Consider the following 6,170-nt stretch of genomic DNA (forward strand, 5'->3'; position numbering starts at 1 on the left):
TTGCTAGTATCCATTCTAAAACTAAAAAGGCTTTCTTTAAGGTAGATTTTATTAGTGAGGGACTTAGTCATATACAATTGCTCGAGTTTGAGCCATACCTTAGTGGCGATGTCCTCCTCATTCACCTGTTTGAGGACGTTATCGGCGAGATAGAGGATTATGGTGGAGTATGCAATTTCTTGCATGTCGGTCTTTTCCTCTTCAGTTCCTTTCACATCCTTCATGTCTCCGAGGGCTTTGGCGACCTTCTGTGTACCAAGATTGCTCTTAATTTCTTTCTCCATAAACCGAAATCTCCAGAACCATCGAACCGTTCTAGTTCAAACTTTGCGGAACCCATCGTTTCTTCCAAAGATTTTCATTGAGTCTTCAATTTGCCTAGTACCAAACCAGGCTCTGATACCACTGTTGGGCTGAAACCAACACAAGACTCTAAATCGGAATAAAAGATAACAATCGACACAAAGGATTTTACCGAGGTTCGGGCAAAATGAATCACCCTACATCCCCGTTGAGCTCTCTCACAAGAAGCCCTTTCACTATTAGATCAAAGATTACACCCTCACAACTCACAATCTCAATGAGACTAACAATCTGCTCAAGAACAATTAGAAGAAAGAATCTCCAAGAACGTTTACAGTAGAGAAATCAGAAACCCTAGAAACACTCTGATTTCCTCTCAGCACTCAAAACGCCCAATTCCTCTCTTTCTCTCTCTACAATTGCTTTCGAGTCTCTCTCTCTCTAGAAGTGAGTAGAATAATCTCGAATAAGCCAGAAACAACAATATATATGAGAAATACAGATAGCCATCACCGATTCATCAAAGCCGTCCACGTGTGCTCCTGAATACAGCTGTTTATTAACTATTACTCTTGTCAAACGGCAAGTCGTATTTGGTTGAGGTGAAAAACAGTGAGAGTTGGCATCTTTTTACCATTCAAAAATTGTTTGAACGGTTGAATTTAAGGAGCTTAATTTTAAGCTCCTATTTAGTTCGCTGGTTTGAATTAAATTTGTTGATTTGAACCTTTTTTATTTGAACTAAAAAATTCAAACTGTATAGTTTAAATTGTAGTTTGAATTGACGTTTGGATGTACATTGTGATCTAGTTGTCCATCATCTTGCCATGTGCTTTCGTTTCTTTCTTTTATGCATTTGTTTATCTGAAGAGAGATTATTATCTTGCTCTTTACGAGAACGATGTCACGTTATATGTTAATTCTAGCTAAACTGTAAGCAGGAAAGAAAAGAGTATCATCGGTGATCATTATTGTTGCCAGTACTGTAGTCCCCGTTGTTGTCACTGCATTGCTAGTTGCCACAGGCTACTACTTTCGCAGAAGAGCCAGAAAGAAGCATAATGCTCTAATTGAGCAAGACAATGGTAAAGAGAACTTCTTAATCTAGTTTGTTATATATGGAATCATACGTGGTTATTTTATCATTCTAATTATACGTTCTACAGGTTCGTGATTTTTTAACAATAAATTTTTTTTTTTTTTTTCATTTGTGTTTGAGTTGCAGCTGTGAATGATATAACGGTAGAGTCCTTGCAGTTCGATTTTAAAACTATCGAAACTGCCACAAGCTTCAACACAGAAATCTTGTGAGGCTTTTGGGATTTTGCTTGGAACGAGATGAAAAGATACTTGTCTATGAATACGTGCCCAACAAAAGCCTTGATTATTTTCTATTCCGTTCGTGTGTCTAAACAAATTTTCTAGTTGAGTAGAAGATTGTTTCTACTAATTACCATTTTCTAATTGGACTGATGATGCATAGACTAATTATCCTTTCGAACGGAATGATGTGCGACTGTGTGTAACAAGAGTACTATTTGTTTATTGCTATTAAGATATTTGGTTCCTTTCAATGTGCAGATGCAGAAAAAAAAGGTCAGATGAAATAGTCAACAAGATGCAACATAATGGAAGCAATTGTTCGGGGAATTTTATATCTACATGAGGGTTCCGTGCTAAGGATTATACATCGTGATCTCAAAGCAAGCAACATCTTGTTAGATAAAAATATGAATACGAAAACATCAGATTTTGGCATGGCAAAAATGTTTGGAGAAAACGGACCTCAAGGAAACACTAAAAGAGTTGTTGGAACTTAGTAAGTTTTGGTTTAACTCTCGATACAATACTTCAAAGAATAAATTTTCCGTTTGCAAATACTTCATGATATGGTTCATATGCAAATTACAATTATTATTTTTGTAACATAAACACTTTTCGCAAAAATTAACAACTTATATTGACATAGGAAATGCATAGAAACAAATGCTATGCATCATGCACACGATACTAATTTTGTTTACTTTTATTTATTATTTTTTAATAATAACATGTTTATATTCTGCTTGTGATTAAAGTAGTTACATGGGTTCGGAATATGCAATGGAAGGATTATATTCTTGCTTGAGATTCTAAGTAGGAGAAAGAACACTAGCTTTCAAATAACAGATTCTGCGCTAAGCCTTGTAGCACATGTAAGGTTTTGTGGCTTAAACCAATGGTCGTCACAAATTGGGTTTTCAATTAAACATTAATCAACCTCCTTACATATTTTACATATGGTACAGGCGTGGCAGTTATGGAATAAAGGGATAGCGTTAGACTTGGTGGATCCATGTTTGAGATCAGATTGTCATCCAAATGAAGTTTTGAGATACGTCCAAATTAGATTATTATGCGTTCAAGAAGACCCATTATTAACGCCGACCATGTCATCAGTTGTTCTAATGCTGAAAACTGAATCTCAAAGTCTTTCTCAACCTGAACGACCAGCCTTTATCTGTTAGCCACCAAGAAATAATAGCTGTTAATAGTTATACTGTCAATGAGATGTCAGTTTCGGATTTTCTCCCAAGATGCCGAGACAAGAAATTATATTCTCATGACTACTCTTTTGCTTAGATTAAAACTAACGTTGGCACTTTGAAAAATATTTTTTTTTGTATACAAAGCAGAGGGGAGGTAATTTTGTTTTTGTTTTTGTTTTTGTTATTTGTAAAATAAGGAATACTTTTTTCTCTTCCAACACTGTAAGGTGAAAATCTTCCAAAATAAAAGGGGAAACCCGCATTTCACAAAAAAAAAATAATAATAAATAATTGGGGATATTAATGATTATGGCACTAAAAAATTGTTAAACATAACGGTTAAGGTTACCTCAGTTTACTCGCTCCATACTACTGAAAATACTTTAATCACAAACATTTGATGAAATGTAAAAAGGCGTCTTTAGCTGATCATCAAAGCTGCTTCATTATATAGAGAGCCTTAGACTAGGAAGAAATAAATAGTTGCGAACCATATTGATTCTTTGTTGGTTCTAATTCGGTTCATGAGTTCATACAGCAGCAGATACTTAAGACTCTATTTGACTTCAATACCTCTTCACCTATTTCTTTGCGTCCTACCAGCTTCTATATATAAGCCAAAAATCGATCGTTAATGGTCAATCAAGCAAAAGATTGATATTCAAACTATAAAATGTCTTGAAACATCTGCGTAACATACGAATGCATTAGATATTTTGGTACTAACAGTAAAATAGCAATTAGATTGAAGGCTTTTACTAAAGGCAATTAAAATACTATTTTTGCTCTTTTTCTTGCACATAATTAAAACAAAGTACTTAGGCATCTCATACCGTTCTTAAAACTTTATAAAGAAAAAAAAAAAAAACGCGAGTAATTAGAAATTAAGACCAACTTACAGTTCCAGATGAATATAGCCTCAATTTTCTTAGCAGCACTCTCTCTCCTAGGCCATACTCTTCAAAAGCGTAGCAGCACTGAGCACTGTTGCTAATGGGTTTGCCTTATCCTGGAATAACCCATTGCACACATTAAAAGAGATGAACATCAGGAGAAGAAAATGCGATGCACAAGGAGACCAACCTGCCCAGCAATATCAGGAGCGGAGCCATGTATAGGTTCAAAAAATCCTGGTCCCCGTACGGCCAAAGCGTAGCATTTCGATTTATTAGCAAGATAAGAAGAACACTCACAACTTTTTACTTGAAAAAAACCCAAAAGGAACTGTTTCATATCTAACTGACACAATGAAAACTTAATCAACTGGACTTTATAAAATCCTAAGCCCTACCGATTCCCCAAGACTAGCAGATGGAAGCATCCCAATACTACCAGTAATCATTGAAGTCTCATCAGATAAAATGTCACCAAATATGTTGTTTGTTACAATTGTATCAAAACTGCAATTATTTCATAGCAAAATATCAGAAGACTGTTAACGCTTGCTAAGCTGGACTCCAAAACAAGAGAAGACGAGGAGAAATGTAACCAGATAATTTATAAAGCCAAAGCGAAACCTGTTTTGGATTGCAAACAAGCTGCATTACTGCATTATCAACATACATGTGTGAGAGTTCAACATCGGGATATTCTGAGGATATTTCCACAATACATTTCCTCCAAAACATTGAAGCCTAGAGAATCCATTGGATCAGATAAATTTCATTACAAATATGAGAACATTTTATGTACAGCGTTTAAACAAACAACAGACGATAGCAATTTCACAATGAATACTTTGTATGTCATTTCACAAAAGCAAATTGAGTGTCAACCGAAACTACCTCCAGCACATTTGCTTTGTCAACAAAGCAAAGTTTTCCTCGCCTCTTCCGGGCAATCACAAAGGCAACACGGGCAATGCGATCGATCTAGCAAACAAATTATTTGACATTAGACATCCTTCTAGGCCTAACTCAACACAGATTTGATAAAGCAGACAAAAAAAGTAAAAGAAATCTATTTTGATCCCTTAACACATATACCACAAACAAGTCCATTCCACGCAAAGGAACAGCACAAATATCGGTCCAAAGAAAGATAAAGCGGCATAATAATATTGAGATTTCTGTTTTGCATAACTTCAGTTGTTCTACATAGTTTTTCAACGTGATGTGATTTTGACCAAATTCAACAGTTACAAACTGACCTTACCAATAATGAGATCCCTACCCAAGAAAGTTACTAATAATAAATGCGAGATCATACAATCACCAGATGTATTAAGATAATTATAAGGAAGCTTGCATCTTATAAGGAAAATTCCCATGAGTTTACAACAGTGTAACTAGAGCACATATTCGTCTTCTAGCCACTATTTACCAAACATAGTGGCATTACTGGAACACTGCCGGAGTTCAAAAATACTAGAAAATTACCTCATATTTGGCATACACCTCAGTATTGAATCCAATCTCGACGCCCTTTTTATTTTTCCCAAATCTCCTTGGCTTTCCAAAATATATACCTATTTTTTAGCAGAAAGTAGATTGAAATAATAAATTGAAAGAAAGGAGAGAAATGACAGAAGTAAATCCAACCCTTAATTATCGGTCTCTAGATGTATGCTAATCTCCTGTGAGCTGTCTTACAACCATTACATCAACACCTTCGGCAACCTCTTTCTTCAAAGTCGAAGCGTCCACCAACTGGAAAGGTAAACACCATAACATGCTAAGTATTCTTCGTTGAAAAAAGTTTAAAAATAAAAGAAGCACGGACGCCTGCAAACAAATATTTGAAGAAGAGAAATACTAGCATCACTCCTTCTATCACCCTCTTTCTCACTCACTGTATTCACCATTTGACGCGTATACTATTTAATTTTTTTTAAAATAATATATCATGTTATTAGAGTTTATATGTCAAATAATAAATGTAGAGAGTGACAAAAAAAATGATGTTAGTATTTTTCTTTAAAGAAACTAATGCACATTCTTGAGCCCCCATCTCCCTCTATGATATACTGACCCTGTTTTTTTTTTTTTTTTTTTTTTTTTTTTTTTTTTTTTTTTTGAATTGTTTTTTTTGGAATAGTTTATCCAATTTTGAAGAGTTTAAAACACCAACGAAACAAGAAGAAACGGAAAAATACACAAGACCTCTTCTTAGTAAATTCCCTTAAAAAGAGGGAAGGGATTTCACCTGCGGTAAAATGGTTGCCGTTCTGACCGGTGAGCAAAGTGATGGTGTAGCGCTTGGATGGTGCGGCTGCGGAGCACCTAATCCGACTCGCCCTGGCGGTGGAGAATTTGGGCACGAAGTTTGGTAGAAAATTAACGGGTTTGAAGATCTTGGTGTTGAGTTGCAGACAAACCGCCATTGACGGTGATTGCTTTT

At 35.4% G+C, this 6,170-nt stretch overlaps 1 pseudogene; it reads right to left on the reverse strand.

Moving 5' to 3' along the window:
* Positions 1-320: 320 nt before the first annotated feature.
* Positions 321-6,170, reverse strand: LOC21396653 (annotated as a pseudogene).

Source organism: Morus notabilis, unplaced genomic scaffold (genome assembly GCF_000414095.1).
Source record: "Morus notabilis unplaced genomic scaffold, ASM41409v2 Scaffold449, whole genome shotgun sequence".
Lineage (NCBI taxonomy): Eukaryota > Viridiplantae > Streptophyta > Magnoliopsida > Rosales > Moraceae > Morus > Morus notabilis.